General features: G+C 40.1%; 1 protein-coding gene across 1 annotated transcript in view; it reads right to left on the minus strand.

Annotated features, from left to right (window-relative positions):
* The window catches only part of LOC111425190 (ephrin-B2-like), a 90,359-nt gene that overhangs the window by 5,711 nt on the left and 63,406 nt on the right, over nucleotides 1-21,242 (minus strand). The window lies entirely within an intron of this gene.

A 21,242-nucleotide genomic window follows, 5' to 3' on the forward strand; every position in this document is an offset into this window, starting at 1 on the left:
AAAATTACGCCAAGACTTGTATTAATTAAACACCTCGCCTGTTTCCCTTTTAAAAGCCGCCACTCGCTTCCGACCTCACGGCCCGTAATTAAACACGCCCCCAAACAACACTTTACATTAATTAATGTCTCTAAGTGCGTTTTAGGGGGAGAAATTATTAATTGAAATTTCCTACTGCACGAACGACGACTTATAGATTAAATCGCTTTGTACCGCGGAATTAATACAACTTCACATAACCTACCGACCTTATTCTTACTTTATCCAAAATCGCGCATGCGCAATACTACAATACATTTTTATATATAAAGCTTCATAACCTCAAAATTAATCAACACATTCATTGCAAGATTTTATCTGGATAAAGTGATATGGTCTGTTCTAAGTATAGCCGAGGCTTGAGATTTGGGGGGTCGCAATTAATCGCAAAGCCACGATTAAGACGTCATCTATGTATTGTGACATCCGCGTTCGTTAATATCATCGTTGACATAAAAAAATTTTATAGTTATTCCTGTAGTTAAAAAATTTGGATATACAAAAGTCATAACAATAATGTGGACGCAACGCTACCGTGCCGCTAATATACACAAAATAGAAAGAAAATGTGTGGTGATACACCCTCACTGAAGCAAGTTAATAAATAAAGTTATTTCTGTAATTACAAAATGTAGATATCTGGGAGCAGTGGTAAAATTGTCTTTCAGGCAGATAGAAATTCCCGAGTGGTAATACGTGCGAGAATTGAATAAAAATAAAAGAAGATACATGTGCAAGCGAGAGAGCGGTGAGGCCAGGTGGGAGGGCATCGAGAGGCGAGGCAAGTAAAGGAAAGGAAAAGGCTCGGAGTGGTGTGTGTGCGGTGTGTGTGTGTGTGTAGACTAAATGCACATTTACTAGGAATGTTGTAGTGAGTTAATAATATGCGCGAATACGTGCAGCGGCACTAGCTGTGAGAACGAGGTGTTACATTAGGCCGGGTATCGAATCCTTGACCTTCGGCGGTGGAGGTGGCAGCGTCCGCTTGAATGTTCGCCTCCTTCGCCGCCTCCGCACCGTTCTCTTCGACGGCGTCCCGACGACGACGTCCGCGACGTCCAAATCTCTTCCTTCTCTCGTCCTCTCTATGTCACCGGAGGCTGCTGTAATTACCGATAGCGGCCGGTCCTTGCACCTCCCGGTCAATAAGACCAAGCGTTGTTCCCATTGTTCATTAACACCATAATTAACAGCGCGCTGGTTATCCGATAATTAATGGCCTACCACGTATATGTGTGTTTGCCCCGGCCGGGTATACGCTTCAAAGAAAAAGAAAGAACGGGACCCCATTCGGACCTGACAGTTGAAGTTAATGATCTCGCATTTCATCAAGAACACTTAGTTAATTTCGCCGCATCTTTCAACCCGGACCGAGTAACAGGACGCGTTATTTATATGGACATCTCGGAATTCAAATTTACTTCCTACGTTTGTTTGGCTACCGCTTCTTTTCCCTGCCATCTCTTTCGTAGCTCACCCACCTTTTGCTTTTTGCGATCCATCCCGCTTCTCTCCCTAGTTTCCTATGTTATTACCCGTCTCACATTAATTCAATCTCCATTAAAAAAAATCCAAGAAAAACGCTTTAATGGAACTTGGTAGAAAAGACTTATCGTCGATTATGTGACGGCTATTTTAAGAGTCATTTGGCAGTAAAGCCGTACGGCGTTTGGGAACGACAGCGTCGGGATAATAACAGTGCATAGACGCAATTATTAATGCGCCACGAGATGGCCGGGCGACCGAAGGGGGAAAATAAACATTGATTAATTTGTAAGGCGAGTAGGGTTTATCAACATCATCACCAATCATCCGGCGCTGGACGCGGACAGCGACCCGCGAAGGAAACGGTTGGATTTTTTGCAAATGGGATTATTAATGGCCCAGCCAGTGATTGACCAGCCGAGGTGACGGTGAGCATTTGAGAAGAGGCGAGGAGCTCTCTTTCGTTCGTTCGCGGCATTCAGACGTCAGTTAAGTACACCCGCTACGCGGCTGAATGCGTGCGTGCAGTGGTACACATATTCATTTGTTCCATTCCGACTATCACCATTGTAACTGGAGATCTCGCTCTACCCGACGAGTGTGTATGTATACGTGTATGCTTTGTCTATCGTTTCACGAACAGGGGGGGCAGAATCAAATGCCCGACGGCGTCACACCTCCGGTGCGAACTATCACTTTCGACGCCAAGGGGGCGCTTTTATTCCAATACCCCGCTCATTATCGCACCTCGGCTTCCATTAATTAATCATATTTGCCTAACGCCGAGCGTCTCAAAGGCGTTACGACGTTGCGCGATTTCGGCTAAGCGTCTGCTAAAATGATGTACGAGCGAGCAACGCTTTCATCGCCAAATCTAACACTTAGCTAGACGCTATTTGGCTCAAATTGATTATACCCCAACCGAGAAGTTCCATCTGCCATCTTCCACGAAACAATATCGCTCGCTCTCTAATCTTATTCATTATTATACTAATATCTCCCACGAGCGAACTACTATTTTCGAAACCACAGACACTCAAATATCCCTTCCCTCTCACATACTCACTAATCCGATTACCAGCGCGTGTCACTTCAAACGATTCTATCATCTTGACAGTTAAAACACGAAATTCACTCCTACTATAAATATATTTATAAAAAAAACATTATTTCATTATTTTCATAATAAATTATATAACTTCAAATTAAGTTATAAACTGCTAAAATTATCTTTATATATTCTAACTTTCATAATTACAAATAGTTTTATTAAACGGTTACTTGAAATTGTTCAACGCCTCGCTCATAAAACTTAATAAAACTTAATGGTCGTATCCAAAAGCTTTATAATGACAATATATAATAATATAATGGTTACTGTGTTATAAAACTCGATGTTATTAGTTTCATATAATGAGTTGCTTGTTGAAAAAGTTGATAAAGTAATTCAATTGCTTTGAAAATAGATTTCGCAGAAGGTATGATTCCCGGAGCCCATTAGCGTTAAGTAAATTTAGGTAGGACAGGAAAGAGCAGCCACCGCCTTTGTGGGTCCGAAACTTGACAAACACTTGAGCCAATTTGCGGGGGGATGTTTAGAAGAACTGCAAAGAGGTTCGTTTAATGCGTTCTCCTCGTTCCCGGTAACGCCCACACTCGAAAATTCGGGGTTGTTATGTCGCAAATCACTTGACAAGGGTTGTGGGGGGTGAGTGTTCTGTTTTCTTTCGTCGGCGGTTTTTTGCCGTCCGTGAGGAAACGCGAACAATCGCCGGCCCGTGTTTATGAGGTACACCCTCGGCGTTATTAATTTAAAAGGGGCGCAGCGGTCTCTGGCGGCACCCAATATCTGTCTCGACGGGACGGGCAACTTATTGGACCTCCCGCGGTCGCGACCCCCTCCGTACGCCGTATCAACACCTACCATGCTGATTATGACGTTTTACTATATAGGGAGCAAGCCTTTTGTTCATCAGGTAAGTTCCGGAATGGTTTATAAGAAGAAGAAAAAATAATTCATCGAGATTAACCCCTCCTAACAAAGAGGTCTTCATCGTATTGTAGTAATCTCGTGATAATTAACAAAAAAAATATTTTCAAATGAAATGGTCGAAAAACAAAGAAAAATAGGAAACATCAAATTAAGATTTGACAGGAGCGACCGAATAAAATTAGAGTCCAATTATCATTGCACGGCTCAGATAAAACTATAATTCGGAATAACAAATGAGGGGCAGATGGGGCGAGTAGATAAGATCTAATTCTTCCGTTTTGTAAATGAGCCGGTTTTTATTAGGTAAATTAGCCGTAAAGAATTGCGTAAAACCGTTTGAATTTGAAAATGTAGGGAAAAATGTTTCCTCGACAAAGGAATTTTTCCGACATGCACCCTAATAGACTCAACGTCAGCGAGTAGTGCAGGTGGAGCTTCCTGTACATTAATATATAATTCGCGGCTCGTTTTGCGATGGTAAATCGAAATAGATTCGTTTGGGATAACGGCACGTTAGCGTTTAGGCGTATAGAGTCTCCGTGTAACTCGATGAGCTCAGTTGAGACGGTGAGAGAAGTGAAGAGAAGACATGAGATGAGAAGAAAGAGAGTGAGAAAGAGTAGAAGGCTCGAAACGCGGTCGAGGAGGACACCGGGAGCGGAGAATTCCTTTCCGTGCGAACGCCCGGAGCCGGTCCTGGCAGGAAGACGAAGAGACTGGTCCTTTCTTGGTCATGAGCCGGCCCCGGTCGTCTTTCATAATACTATCGCGAGATTTTAAAACTGGTCTTCACATAAACAAAACGCAATGTTTTCGGCAAGTAATCAAAGATGTCCGTTTCGGCCCGGGCGATACGATCGCGATTTTATTTTTATTACACATTCTTTTTGCGCCGCGTCCTCCGATATACGCGATACGTCTCGCGTATGGGTTCACGTCCCGGAGCCGACGGTCCCTTTCCCTTTGCCCCCCTTCGCCCTCCCCCCCAACGCCCCCCTTCACCCTTCAGCACCGTACGTACGGCGTGCAATCGCGATGTGCGATATCGAAATTTATTCGCTTTTACCAACACGGGGAATAAAAGGAATACGACCGTACCCGGAGCTATATACTTATTAATTACAAAATACAATCTCGCATCGATTTTTTTCTCTCCTCCCGGCGCGCTCGACTCGCGGCCATTGTAAATTTAAAACATCTTGATTTTATTTAGGTTATACATTTTTTTTTAATATTCCACTTTTAATTTATTGACACCCAAAAGGACTACGTTCTCCCTCAGCCTTCATTTCCGAGAACGCGGCACCTCTAGTTATCCGAGGTTAAAATTTCCTACATTAATAATTTTTATATGATATTATCGCCCCGAACGCATCGCCGCTTATTTGGCAAAAATCGCTCCACCAAAAGCTCGGCCGAGATACGACATCTCCCAGCCCCACCCACCGTCGCTTACGTCATTACGAACTATACACTTTCTCGGAACGCCGTCATTAATGTTCTCGATTACGATCGGTCCGCCAATGGCTTCTCTAAACGGATTCTAACATTACTCTTCCTTTACTCCTTTTGTCGACCCGACAAACCCCCGTCCTTCCCGCTCTTCTCAGCCCAACCCCCTTCTACATCGTCCTTCACTCTTTTGACAATTTTCACAAAACCCCTCTAATTATTTTTTATGACTCGACTTTTTTTCCTCTTCCCATTGACATGCACTTCTTCCTTATAAGTTCATGATCTCAATCAGATTCGACATTCTACCATTTCAATCTTTCAATACATCTTGAAACCATAAAAAAATACCATTTTCATCGATATTATATTAATTGTAGCGTCTCGCCCACAAGCGACTTCGACTTAAATAGGCAATATCCTAGATTTTTTGTTTGTTCTGCTATGTTTGTGTTTATAAGTTACATGCAATGTGTTGATTAGTTTAAGGTTGTTTTGATATTAATTGTAGAACCTCGGCCGTAAATGACCTTGCTCAATTAGGATCACAAATTGCTCGCAGCTTTCGAATGTGTTAAAAAGATTAATAGACTGGCAATAATAGTAACATAAAACTCAATTTTTGCACTTTTCAATGGATTTTATTTTGTATTTTAGATTCGACCGGTTTCGATTTAATTTAACACATTTAGTCCCACGCTGCTTTATATTAAAAAAAATCGGTTTTTTACAATTTTCCATGGGATAAGATGGAATGAAAAGTATAAAAATACACCACTGGTAAGATAAACGAACAACAACACAAAGATAGTTTGATTATCATCAGATATCAGGAAAATATGCACTAAAATCTTGCAAATATCAAAACATTTTTATTATTATTTTTATTTCTATTGTATATTTTGAACAGAAAAAAGAATTGATGCAAATATGGTTAAATAGCAAGAATTATGAAATATCATAGCTTCAAAAACATAAACACTTCATAAACATATGAGGATCTTAAAATGTAAGGTTATGTTTTAATCCCAAAAGTCCTTCAATAATATATATATGTATAAAAAAATTTATTAATGTAGTTTCTTTATTAAGTTTTACTATTTAATTTTAAATTTATTTCGTTGCAAACTTCAAGACAGTTAATATAACCTTGAATTATTTCCGTTACGTTTCCATGGCGGCTAAAGATAATAACAGTCATTGACCCATATTAATTTGTTAAAGTTATTTGGAGTTGTAATAACCAGAAGAAATTGAGTTTCATATTTTAACACGATAATGAAATGAAGATAGTTGTATTGTATTCAGGTTTGTGAATTAATAAGTTCCATTTTTAAAACATAACCTTAAATTCTAAGATCCACCAGTGTTTATTAGAATTTTTAATGTGAAGATGATTAAAATTAGGTATAAAGGGATTGTTATTATAAGATTTTGCAAATAATCAAATGATTAAGTAGACATGGATGCGTGAGAGTACGTGAGAACATTAAAAACACTTTATTTGAAATGGGCGTAGGATTGTGGGCTCGAATGCGCTGATTTGTTCTCGGCGCAAAAAACCGCATACGGAATCTACTGGTTCAGAATTAATGGGCTCGTTAGAAGCGGAAAATACGACTATCAGGGATTGTCTAAGGCAGGCCACCGCGCAAAAAGAGTGAAAAGGAAACAAATCAATTTGCACTACAAAATATCCAGCATTAAGAAACAATTTGCGGCGTTATGTGCTCGTTTTGAGATACGAGCGCGATGCTTATGATCGTATGGTAATGGATTTATAATAATCGACGGACAGAGGTGTATTTTTATTTACATAAACCTGGTTAACCCGTCATTTATTTAACGATTTTCATCTTTTAATGCGAACTGAAAAAGATCTTGAATGGTTCTATAATTAAATGAATGTCATGACCTAAAATCAGTGTTGGCGCAAAAAAATAAACGCGTTACCGCACGGAGGTGAAATCGAAAGATTTTAATCGCGTCGTCGTAGCATCCGCGCGATTGTTTTAAATAATGGTAATAATATATAAGAAAGGAATGTATTTAAATCACCGGTACCGTACGGAAAAAAGCCGTCGAGGGCCTTCAGATCTTATCTGGTTGAAATATTAATAGTGCCTTTTATTTTCCGTGTACCGCATTATATAATAAACGGGATATTTTTGAATGAATATCAAAATTTTTCATCGCCGACAGACGAAATAAAATTACGCCTGACGTTTACATAATGTCAATACTTTATCTTCCGGCATATCTAAACAGGAAGAGGTACCTCATCTACAACTACATTTAGGCCCCCCGTCTTACTTGGAGGTCGCTCTATGCTTCAACTAGTAAGGTAATGTGACCAAAATGAACGTTTGGAATATGCAGAAAATCGCTGTTCGCGGAAATCGTCCTTCTTACGGTGGGATTTGATACAGTTCAAAGCCCGCCTGAGTGACAACATAAGGATATTACCCTGTCATCTCCGAAAAATATTTTCCATTATTATTTTGTATCGCCGGACGTCTCTGGTGCTGACAACCGGCGACGATGTCGTATCGCGAAACTCCCATTTTAATTAATTCCCAATTAATATTTGCAATTAACGCGATAACAATCGCTCAAAAAAATGCGACCGAACGTTATCACATAACAAAATGCCTCAGACGGAAAAAATTTACGTCGAATTTTAACGCGAAACGCGCCCCAGGTTATCGCTGACCTTATTTCTTACACGTTCTTTTCTTATTCGCCGGTAAATACGGGTTTTAATTATTCAATAAATAATAGGCCACTAGATGAGTATCGTACGGGGCCACTCTTCGATCTCACCGTGTAAGCCGTTTCGTTTTAACCCGTTCGGGCACTCGACCGGGAGATCGTAAAATCCGTGAAACAAAGCGACGACTTTACGATTATTTAATCTTACGCTTTTTAGCAGCCTTTGCCCGATTAATCCGATTGCGAGGTACTTAAAACGGTCCGTTTGTTTCGCCAGCGCTTCGCATCTGATTACTACTTTCAACAACTAAAATTAACTAAAAAATCATCTTATTTCAGTGTTAAATATTTTACAAACTACTTAGTAGATGAAATTTACTTTAATAAGTACTAATCGGAAAATGGAGGAGTAAATTTTATATGATGAAGTCGAGTGAAAGTCACAGGAATGATTGTCGGAAAGTTTTGCGAATGACAATTTACGTCGTTTCGGTCAGTGAAGCTGCCGGGAATGGGGCCTTCCGTCTGTCTCGCTCCCCCGCGCGATCTGAGAAGGAAGAGACCCTGCAGCGCTTTGTGCTTTAGTAACTCGCCAGGCATAGACATCGTCTGGCAACGACCCGCTGAGTTAAATAATATGTAATCCACATCAATCAACTTTAGATTAGTTTTAATATTGCCGCGTCGGCAGACCGACGACTCCACCTCATCAATAACGGCATCGATGAATTACAGCTGGCCGAAAATTGCCGCACACCGAAAGGAGGCAACGGCAGCGCGATTCACGTTATCGTATAAATTTCGTTAATTATTTAACACCTCTGTGCGGTCCAGCCTCACGCGAGCCCAATCTAGTTACTTTAATCACTTCATTCACCGGCGCCGCGCCGTTTCCGCGAAATCAACCCGTTGTCATTCCACCATACCAGCTTAACTTCCAAGAATAATTACAAAAATTTTCGTGTAGGTACCATCTCGTTGCGTTCTGCTCCCCGATATCAATCACGTATGTTCAATAGTCTTGTGCGTTTTCTATCTATCATGTTAATCTCCTCAAATTATTCCACCTGCATCATGCGGGACGTGTACCTCCGCGTAGAACATCTGTAAACGACTCCAGATGAACAACAAAACTAAATACACTTCGATTATTCTGTTTTCGGACTTATTCCCTACCGGTTTCAATACTTCTGCATCATCATCAGGATTCCCATTTTAAATAAATTTTATCTGCGAAAATTTAATTTAAAGTTTAGAATGAAAATTTTATTCGTGTATTACTATGAGCACAACAGTTGCCTTTCAAATGTTGTGATTTAAATGTTGCGGGGCACTCTATTATTTCTATTATCGCGACTTATCTCGCCCATCTCGACTACATTCAAGCGGTCGCGCTGGAAGTTACAAGAAGTCCAGCGGTGATATATCGGTGTCCATTTGTTGTTTTATTATGTACGGCGCGGCCGCGGGAAAATAAAAAGGCTACGTCACAATAGGATTTTCAAGTCGGCCGGAGTAGTCTTAATGCTCGTTAAAAGTTGTTCGCCGCAAATTAAGAGAAGAAATTTTATTTAGATGAAAGGAGCCTAGTGAACGACTGTCGCAGTGTGCGTGCCACGTTCGAATATGCTCGCACGTATACCCGAATTGTGTACGCAACTGTGAGCTGCAAAACCGTAAAGGCCGTGTATGGTTCCCGGTCGAGAGGGCGCTATTGTCTTCTGTTCGTTACGAACTCCACTTCTCTTTGAATTTTTGAGCAATCGTTTTCTTTCCAGCGTAGCTCGCTTTTTTTGCGTTTGACATTTTATATTTCAGCGACTGCGCAAATCAATTACACTTTTGCGCACTAAGAATGTGACTGTACGGCTTAAAAGCGGCGGTGGTATCGATTGTTTTGTCTTCGTGTTGACGGTATCCAAAATAAAAGACGTGTAACGTGCGAATATTGTTGATTAATTAAACAACCGACGGATTGTTGTTGTAATAAAGGTTCGGAATGAAAACAAGAGGCCGGCGCACCTGAAAATAACCCGGGGTCACCACGACGTACCAAAACGAGTGTATCCACTACCCACGTGCGTCGGCGCAAGAAAAGTATTGGTAATAAATGAATATGATCGATAATGTAAATCTGATACGGGCCTACGAGCATAAATAGGTTAAACGCTGGCATAAATAAGCTGGTCGGTGGTATAAATAGAGAAAAATGTTCGTCCTGTGTTCTAAGAGCCTTGTAAGGCCATAAAGTTCTTCCGATCGAAAAAATACTGAAATATCGGCCGGTTAACTGATTCAATTTTAGTCCCGAGATTTACTACGCCTAGATATATCAATTTGTTATGCAATAAATACGCGGTTTATTGCTTGTAAACGCGCCCGACGATAAAGGCGAAGTTTCCACTTACATTCCGCCGCGTTTTATCTCAACCTACGTGACACATTTCCTTCTAGTTAGGATTAAAACAAAGGAAAACAGACCGCACCATTATTGCTGGGCAAATTTATGTGAAACTGTGCAGCGATAAGCTCGACCAAAGCCCTGAGAGAGTGTTTGATACGTTTGATACCAAAGTGTCTGTTAACTAATGGCTTGTTTATTGCAGGAGCATTAATTCCTTGTCGAAAATACCACGTAATGGAAACCAATCGAAATTTTCAAAAAAAAATCTTTTATTCTTTTCCCCTTAAAAAGTCTATTTTAGAATGGTTAAGTGTTACCTCAGAGTGGATAAAAGTCAGATTGCGTTTCAGTGTACCTATTAGCGGGAACGGGTGACGGCTATTAAGCCCTTAGCTTTGGAGTATATTCTGGATCTGACCTACGCCGTAAGCGAAAACATTCATCTCCGACGAATGCCGTTGACGCGGTGCATATCTTGCCGTCAAAATCAATTATCGCGTCGCCGGAAATCGCGAGGGGCGACGATATTATTAACGAGCCGAAACCAGAAACAAACGAACTCAATTTTACACCTCTCAAGCGAGTTTGACAAATCGATTCCGATTTGGTCTACTATGGCTCGTTATCACGACGGGCGCATGCGTCCGACTTAAGCGATTGATATCGGCGGCGAGTTAAGCGGTGGCGGCGACAAAAAGAGCGCAACAAAAATGAAACATTATTATGTCGAAGGGGGGCATTGACCGTTAGCAAGCAATACAGCACGATACGCGAGAGGCCAGACTCTAGAAGTGCGCATTCTTCTTCGGCTGAGATCGTAGAGAATTTAGCAAGGCCTCCGTTGTCAGAGTTATCCAGGTCAGTACTCCGGGACGAATTTACTTTAATTAATACCTTACACGTTGCCTCAAACAATTCGTCTGGATCAGCTTGCCCGACCGGAGCGTGGCAAATTTGGGACTATGGTTAATTATTTAATTGTCGTCACCTTCCCTTATTACCTTTTTAAATTACCTACTAAACGACCAAAACGAATCCTCCGGGCCTTCTATCTCGTCGTTAACTCGAGTGGAACAAGAAAAAAATGCACTCGCCAAGCCGCCGACCGGGGAAGACAAAGAACACACAATTACCGGGAACGATCTTGCGTTTAATATGCTCAAATGAACTCGAACAAATGTGCGACTCTTCCCTATTTATCTACCACTTTACAAGACTTACTTTAAATCCACACAACATGCATTAAAGAACATTCATTGTTACTATAAACGAAACGGACTATTTTAATTTTAAATTTATCACATTTTAATTGAGAATGAAAAGGCACATATATATACAGGAAACATATTTTCTATCATTGGAACTAAATTGTATAGAAGTATTAATCATCCAGCATTAAAGAATAAATCTGAACCTTCTTTTATAGAAGCTATGGGAGGATGTTGAGTCCCCAAAGGAAACTGATTAATTACTAATTTTTACTATTCTTAGTATACAAATAACATACTGAGACCACAAAGTTTGGCATAGTGCCTAAAACTAGAACAAGGTCCGATTATGAGACTGCCCAAACTCTATACAACGCAACCTACACTACTCAAGAGCTTCAGTACCTATTGCATACTGAGACCACAAAGTTTTATTATTAATGAGATATTGGCATAGTGCCTAAAACTAAAACAAGGTCCGATTATGAGACTGCCCAAACCCTATACAACCCAACCCAACCCAACCCAACCTACACTACTCAAGAGGTTCAATCTTGAACAACAATTTGTTGCAAAGACTCCCAAAGATGTTTGTATTTCTTAAATGTTTAGAAATTGAAATGAAATTGCATAGAAGTTACATGGTAATAATGAAAACCGAAGGATAAATTCTTAAGCATCCAATTTAAGGGGTTATGTGTGTCGTATCAAAGTCCCGCTTTGAAACAGTTTCCAAGGAAGCAATCACGACAGTACTAAACGTCAATCGGAGTCTATGCGGCTCACTCAAAAGTGGTGCGGGCGAATTATCGTCTGGAGTCGTAGGTCAATAATCGGCTCGAATGTCGAATCGGCGACAAACGGGAGCCAACGTGCAATTAGTTCAAAGGGCGGAAGATTTCGCCCTCCAAGTCACTTCCGGCCGAACAACTAAGGCTTAATTAGATATGATACGGCATCGTGTTTGCGTTGGAGCAAATTCCGTTTGACGGTATTAGCCCCGAGTCCCCTGTCAATCAGAAACTAACGACACGAGTACTGTTTGATGAGTCTTCGAAAGTTCTCAAACGTTAAATGATAAATTGTCAACGACGTCGTACGAACGATGCATTATTCACGGGGGGAAATATAATTAGTGGATCGCGGGGAGGCGAAAAGAGGGCGCGACGTGCCAAGAGAGTGACGGAAAGGATAAATTATGTATGCGCCACCTTTGGGCGAATGGGTGCGTTTCTAATTGTAATTGAAGTTTCTTTTTGAGAGAGCCGCGAAGCGCCGGCGTGGGCAGCCGCTTTGTCTACCTAGCCACCACCAACGTGTAGATTGGGAAAGATAAATTTTCAAACGAGATGATATCTGGCAATCGTAATCTACGTTGGCGTCCAGACGTTCCCATGAAAGTGAAAAACACCCATCCTGATAGGGGCGAGACGTTTTAATAATAGACACGGTGTACTTTACTTTACTTTCGGTGGCTTCTAATCTGATACGAGAAGGGAGCTAATGGACCAAAAGGTACACCTCTGCGGCGTGAAGCAGTTACGCCACCGCAATGACTTGTCGATCCAACGCCACTACACGGGCCCAGAGTATGTGCATTATTGGATTTGCGTCACGACCTTTGTCCGATATTCGAGGTTACGAAACGAGCCGTTTGCTCGTGGAAGCACGACTTCACATGACGTATCTACTGAGTCATGGTACACCGCAAAACCAGAAAAATACTCTCCTTCTGAGAATCAAATTCGAAAGCGATCGGTAATTAAAACTTGCCGATTAATACAATAACCGATCAACGGCTGCGGCCCTTCTCTGAGGCCACTCGTAGGGTTTACGCGTTTTGCTCGGAGATAATCGCTTACACGTCAATCGCACGCGACGTATTGTCCTCTCCGCACCCCGCAAAACCGTAATTCTGAATAGTTTTCGAATACCTCAATTAATCGCTTCCGCTAGGACGCCCTCGGTTGATCGAACACGCTCGGTTTCAAATACGCCACTTTTTTTCTATAAACCTAAATCCCATTTGTAATTGCTTCAATCAATACGATACTACCTCGTTAATACCATCCCAACTCAATCATAAAAAGTTACAACATCAATTATAAACATTTAGCAATAACCGATAACAAGATAAAAGTGGTGGATTCAATAAAGAGGTAAAGTGCTGATGATGAGTTGGGTTAAAACGAAATCTGTATCAATTTTTTTATATTATTTAGTTAAAATTTTTACTTTTAGTGGGTGTTATAATTAAGTAGGAGGTTGGTTTGTTCCGTTGTGGTATCTTATTGCTGTTAGCACGACGTGCGATTTTATCGGAAGACCAAAACCGCATATTTTAACGTTACTTACGTGGGGCTTAAGAAAAGAGTTTTAATTACGTATTCAGCAATATTTTAGCTTCTTTATTGGGTTAGCGGGCACGCTGTCTTCCCTTAATTATGTTTACAACAATATCGGATTCCACCTGACGCAATCGCTGTACCCGGTCGTACCGTTTTCTCTCCGCGGCCATTACCGTTTCCTCAATTATTTCCACATTTCGCTTATTCAAATTGCCCAGTTCGAACCAATTATCAGCGGATTCTAAATCAATCCCCTTGGCGATTAATTGGATACTTTTTAGTTGCGCGCACGGCGATTTCATGGACGCCCGCGCGAAACATTTAATATACCGTTGATTTACGAGGCTCGAAAACACAACTGCCTGTCAAGTAAAACACACAAAGGTTCGCGCGACAGCCGTTCAATTTTTTTCAAGCCGCTTTTCCTTTGAACTGGTCCCCGGCTTGGCATGCCCAATTTCACGTATACGTTTCAAAATCGCAGCTGTGCTATTTCGGTAGTCCGGGACCTAATCTGTCGCTCCGAGGCCGGTCCGAACCGCTTCGTTTCATTCATTTCATTAATTCCGTTACTTCATGAAAAGTCGACACCTGTAATTACCGAAATTTACTGCCGCGCCACACCGAAAACCGTTTTTTAATTATCGGCCCCACCGGATAAAGTACCGTCTCTACACCTCCTATTTAATAATCCCAAGGACTTGCACCGAAATTACCCTTTGGAATGCGTCAGATTCGTTTAAGAAAACGGAATTTCAATTCAACATTCATTTCGTTTCAAATTACCTTATTCATAAAAACTTGCGGAATATAACATCTAAAATAAAATCCACGATTATCTAATTGTGAAAATCATGTCCTAGATTCAAGCGCGTATTTTATATCCGCATACATATTCATGGGATTTCGCTATTTGAAAAACTTGTAAAATTCACACCATTTTAACAACCACAAAGATCTCTTCTGTTGCTTATATTCACGTCCTTTCGCGAAATGTCGACATCCGCGTGTGTATGAATTATTTTGTTCGGCATTTGGGCTAATGGAAAATAAACAGCTTTTAATGAGCGGTCAAAATCGAGTAATAATCGAGCCGATTGCGGTAATACTCGAGATGGGATATTACGCGTCGAAACTCTCAATAATACGGGCACGTCACTCCAAAGAATGATTAACCGTCAACGAATGAAAGAACCATCTCCGAGTAAAAATCGCCCTAATTAAACGACGATATTTACGGACAGATCCAATCATCTCGATCTAACACGAGGAACTTTAACAACGCGAACTTTCACACCTAAGGATCATCTCGTATTATTACATTTCCACTCTGTACACAATGCAATAATGAGTATTTTACTTGGACGTGATCACCAATTATGTGCCACATAGTCTAATTATAAAATCGATAGCGATTACTGTTCAGATAACTTCTCCGGTCCCTCGCATAAAAACGACCAGAACGAACGAAACCAATTAATAAATACATTCTCAGTTATTTCAGATCGTCGCCGATAAGGTTCGTAGTCTAAATGCAGAACTCGCGCAATTACGGCGTAATTCGTAGCTGCTTATATTGTTTATGTACCCGACTTTTAGGTGTTCTCAATTAAATTTTAAATGAGAGGAAACAAACCGTAATTCGTCAAATTTATGGCATATTAGAATTTTGTGAAATGAACCGAGGATAAAATGATGAGATTATCTAATAAAATTGTTTGTCTTAGCTCTCTCATTATATACACTCCCGGTAAAAGAAATTTTTTATTAGCATCCAGGATAAAAATCTTGCGCTTATGGATATTAGAGACTTTATTACCACCCGAGATGAGTCCCGGATAAAGACGTCGAGACGCCTGGCGTCCAACTTTTTCTTATCACAAGATCGTCGTATTATCTCCCATCTAGCAAGCTCCGACAATCGCACGGTTTATCATAGATAATACCACACCGTACATGAGACCTCACGGATACCGATCGACGATTGCTGACAATTGACCGACTATTTATTAAAACGTCTTGCCTCGCGACGGTGACGCGATTTACGACGCCGACGATCCCGGGAAAACTGGAATTATCTCGCCTATCAATGTATCTAACTCGCCACCTACCGGCGAATAGAGACGTATGTATATCTTATACTCCTACCGTATAAATAGATAGTTTACATCAATAACAATTTTCTACTAACTTTACAAATAATAGAATACATTATATATATGTACATGTTTGGAAATGTATAAAATCTATCGATTTCGCTAAGACATATCTAATTCAAGATATGTTTACAAAATGCATAATTTTGCCGTAGACACTCAAAATCATCTATTTTGGAAATATACTTTATAACAATATGGTGCCAATTCCTGCGCCTCGGCGAAATCTGATAAAATCATCCATTCTGGAAACATACTTTATAATTATATAGTGACAACTCCTGCACCTCGGCTGCAAGCGACCTCAGCAAAATTAGTCCATCCGAAGCAGTTCCCAAACGTACTTAATATTAATATAGTACCAAGACTTGACCCTGCAAACGACGTTGCGAAATCAGATGAAATCATCCATTCTGCAAACACCTATATAACTATATGTTGTCTATCGACTCGAATTCCATAAGAAGTTATTTCAATGCGCCAAAAAGAAAACACTTGCAGCATGGAACAACATGTGTTTCCAGACAGGAAATCATTATCACGTTAACCATTATTAAGTATTGGCGTGGTGTTAGTATATAGAGATATAGTGGGTGTTAATTTTAATGAAACGTCTTGCTCGGCAACAAATAAATGCATCGACCCATCGGTGACCTAAATTTTCCCCGACATAAATAATTTTGAATAAATAATTTCGAGTATAATTTTTTTATATAACGTTGAATAATGTATTTATAAATATTTTAAGTGTATATTTTCAAGTCGATTTATAATAAGCTGGTATGTTATATCTATATGGCGACCTTGGCGAAATCAGTTGAAATCATCCGTTCTGGAGATATACTTTATAACTATATGGTACTAATTCCTGCGCCTCGGCCGCAAGCAACCTCGGCAAAATCAATCTAAATCATCCATTTTGGAAACATATGTTATATTTATATGGTGCCAATTCCTGCGCCTCGGCCGCAAGCGACCTCGGCGAAATCGGTGAAAATCATCCATTTTGGAAGCATACTTTGTAACCATCCAATGTCAATTCCTGTGCCTCGGCCGCAAGCGACCTCGGCGAAATCAGTCCAAGAAAAGCTGTTCCTAAAGGTACTTTATATCAATATAGTATTAATACTTGCGCCTCGCCCGCAAGCGACCTCGGCGAAGTCTCCATTTTGGAAACACACTTTATAACTACCAAAAAAACACAGTTGCAGCATAAAACAACATGTGTTTCCAGACAGGAAATCATTATCACGTTAACCTTTATTAAGTATTGGTGTTAGTATATAGAGGTATAGTGGGTGTTAATTTTAATGAAACGTCTTCCTCGGCAACAAATAAATGCATCGACCCGTCGGTGACCTAAATTTTCGCCGACATAAATAATTTTGATTCAATAATTTTGAATAAATAATTTCGAGTATAATTTTTTTATATAACGTTGAATAATGTATTTATAATCTATTTTAAGTGTATATTTTCAAGTCGATTTATAATAAGCTGGTATGTTATATCTATATGGCGACCTCGGCGAAATCACTTGAAATCATCCGTTCTGGAAATATACTTTATAACTATATGGTACAAATTCCTGCGCCTCGGCAAAATCACTTTAAATTCCATTTTGGACACATATGTTATATCTATATGGTGCCAATTCCTGCGCCTCGGCCGCAAGCGACCTCGGCGAAATCGCTGGAAATCATCCATTCTGGAAACATACTTTGTAACTATACGATGCCAATTCCTGTGCCTCGGCCGCAAGCGACCTCGGCGAAATCAGTCCAAGAAAAGCTGTTCCTAAAGCTACTTTATATCAATATAGTATTAATACTTGCGCCTCGCCCGCAAGCGACCTCGGCGAAGTCTGATGAAATCATCCATTCTGGAAACATACTTTATAATTATATAGTGACAACTCCTGCACCTCGGCTGCAAGCGACCTCATTAAAATCAGTCCATCCGAAGCAGTTCCCAAACGTACTTAATATTAATATAGTATCAATACTTGGGCCTCGGCTGCAAATGACCTCCGCGAGCAACTACCAAAACTACCAAAAAGAACACAGTTGCAGCATAAAACAACATGTGTTTCCAGACAGGAAATCATTATCACGTTAACCTTTATTAAGTATTGGCGTAGTGTTAGTATATAGAGGTATAGTGGGTGTTAATTTTAATGAAACGTCTTCCTCGGCAACAAATAAATGCATCGACCCGTCGGTGACCTAAATGTTCGCCGACATAAATAATTTTGAATAAATAATTTCGAGTATAATTTTTTTATATAACGTTGAATAATGTATTTATAATCTATTTTAAGTGTATATTTTCAAGTTGATTTATAATAAGCTGGTATGTTATATTTATATGGCGACCTCGGCGAAATCAGTTGAAATCATCCGTTCTGGAAATATACTTTATAACTATATGGTACAAATTCCTGCGCCTCGGCAAAATCACTTTAAATCATCCATTTTGGACACATATGTTATATCTATATGGTGCCAATTCCTGCGCCTCGGCCGCAAGCGACCTCGGCGAAATCGCTGGAAATCATCCATTCTGGAAACATACTTTGTAATTATACGATGCCAATTCCTGTGCCTCGGCCGCAAGCGACCTCGTCGAAATCAGTCCAAGAAAAGCTGTTCCTAAAGCTACTTTATATCAATATAGTATTAATACTTGCGCCTCGCCCGCAAGCGACCTCGGCGAAGTGTGATGAAATCATCCATTCTGGAAACATACTTTATAATTATGTAGTGACAACTCCTGCACCTCGGCTGCAAGCGACCTCAGCAAAATCAGTCCATCCGAAGCAGTTCCCAAACGTACTTAATATTAATATAGTGTCAATACTTGGGCCTCGGCTGCAAATGACCTCGGCGAGCAACTACCAAAACTACCAAAAACGCAAACTACCAAAAAGAACACAGTTGCAGCATGAAACAACATGTGTTTCCAGACAGGAAATCATTATCACGTTAACCATTATTAAGTATTGGCGTGGTGTTAGTATATAGAGATATAGTGGGTGTTAATTTTAATGAAACGTCTTGCTCGGCAACAAATAAATGCATCGACCCGTCGGTGACCTAAATTTTCGCCGATATAAATAATTTTGATTCAATAATTTTGAATAAATAATTTCGAGTATAATTTTTTTATATAACGTTGAATAATGTATTTATAGTCTATTTTAAGTGTATATTTTCAGGTCGATTTATAATAAGCTGGTACGCATTTTAGCCTGAAAATAGAATAATCGGAGTTTTAGCTTATTATTTGAAATGAGGAAAGTTAATGAGATCCTTGAATCCGTTGTTATAAAGTCTCTAACATTTTAAATTAACTGAAGGTTAACGTTAACTTTAGTAGGAAACTTCTACCCTCTTGTTACGAGAAGAAAACTAGAGGTTGACTTTAACGGGGAAGAGATGAACCGAGGTCCTTAGAGAAACGGCCGCGAGTTCTTAAAGCGGACGGAAGATAACAGAGACGTGTATCGACCTGTTTTCGCGAGAGTACACGTTTCAACAGGTTATTTACTGCATACTCGCTGCCGTTCGCTGCGGTGTGGTAGTGAACGTGTTTGGTCGAGTTGTCTTCACGATCTCTTTAAATAGTAAGAATCGTCTGGTGGAGTTAGTTGAAGAGGAAGTTTGCTTTTTTTATTGGTACTAACGTTTTAACGAAATAGTGAGTTAATAGTAAGTTAATAGTGAGCAAATGTTCTTTGCGTAGAATATATCCTATTAAATACCGCCGACGATAACGGACTGTTGTAAATTGCCTGGCGAAGGTGCGGTAACAGGACAGATGTGGAAACAATTGTCTGCCATTCGGCGTATTAATATATCGAGGTGGTGGGTGCGAGAAACAAAAGAACCAGGCGGCTGCCCACGGCGAGGTTCAATTTGATTTCTAGACGTTTAAATATGCACTATCACCTATCCTATTTATCTATATACATATACAGTACATGTAATAGTCGAACATATTTTCTTTCAACCAAGTTAAGATATGTGGTAAACTGAAATCGATAACTTACTAATGCAAAAACCTCCTCCTGCAACTTGTAAGATAGCTCCATTTGTAAGGTAGTTACAAATTGTGCCAATAGAAACGTAATAAATTAATGGTAATGGCCAATAGATCGACAGTGAGCATAATAAATAAAAATAAAATCGTTCGACGGAGCGGATGTTTGCCAGCCAAGGCATTTGCATATGAACTTTATGGTCGATTTAAGGCTACGTGCAATTGCGCGATTGTCAAGCGAAAAGCAGGTCTAAGGCGGGTTGAATGGGGCTAATTGCGGAGAATTGGGTTATTCGTTAGGTTAGCGACCCGCGCTTTCCATATGGTTTGGTTTTTCGGAGACAACATTGAAAGCAGTCGTCACTTCCTCGATATTTAATGTTACTCGATAGCGTTTAGAAATTTTTTCAAAAAACCCCATGACAGATGGCTACCCGGGACCGCACGAATACGCGTCACGTATCACCTCAATAGACCACGGTAACGATTATTTATTGTAATTAGAACCATTGTACTCAATTGGCTCCATAAAACACAATGGTATTTATTACTGCATAATTTTCTATTTTGTTATGCTTATTAGTTTTCTCAGAGTTATATTCGAGCTCCACTTTGCATATCGCCATAAACGGCGTATATATATGATACGACTCTTAAGCTCTCCGATGTTCATTGTCACGAAAAAGAAATCGTTTATTCCACTTTATTACTAGATGTCATTGTGCTTACTCGACCCTACCCTAGTAGCTACTTTTCAATTCGGACCAAACGCAATTGAAACCAAATTCAATCGAAGCCAAATTCCATCAAGTCTCGCTCCTGTACTACACTCAACAGCCATTTGTTACCTTAAGTTGCTCACGATTGTTTCAATTTATTATTAGTATGTATACACCAACTGGCACGGCATACTCGTTTGTCAATTTAATGCTAATAGACATAATTGTGGGTATCATAATTCAATCGAACCTAAAAATCTTAATTATTCCAAATGATTTTGTAAGATTGGAAAGTAAAGGATTGATACCTAGTAATTTGGTATCGATTAGCCTGTCAAATTGTAAGGTGAGAATAGCTACCGCTTTAATATGCATAGTAAGTGGAGCGCAATGAATTAATAACGTTGAAAAGTTTGACCTTAGCGGGCGTCTAATTAATTAAGTACAAACGAGACGCAATTAGTGGAAGGATATCGGCCGTATCACCCCGAGGGCTTTGTCCCGGGGAAAAACCGCTCGCGACCAAAATCGGACAAAAGGGTGACCGACTCTCTAACAATTGGAACCCGACCGGGTAAAAGGGCCGGAAATTAATAGCAAAATTCGAAGTTTCTCCGACCGCCGAGATGAAAGGCAGCTTCGTGGGCCCGACGTTTACTTCTTTTTCCACGAAGCCACCGCAAAA

The sequence above is a fragment of the Onthophagus taurus genome, chromosome 8 (assembly GCF_036711975.1).
Source record: "Onthophagus taurus isolate NC chromosome 8, IU_Otau_3.0, whole genome shotgun sequence".
Lineage (NCBI taxonomy): Eukaryota > Metazoa > Arthropoda > Insecta > Coleoptera > Scarabaeidae > Onthophagus > Onthophagus taurus.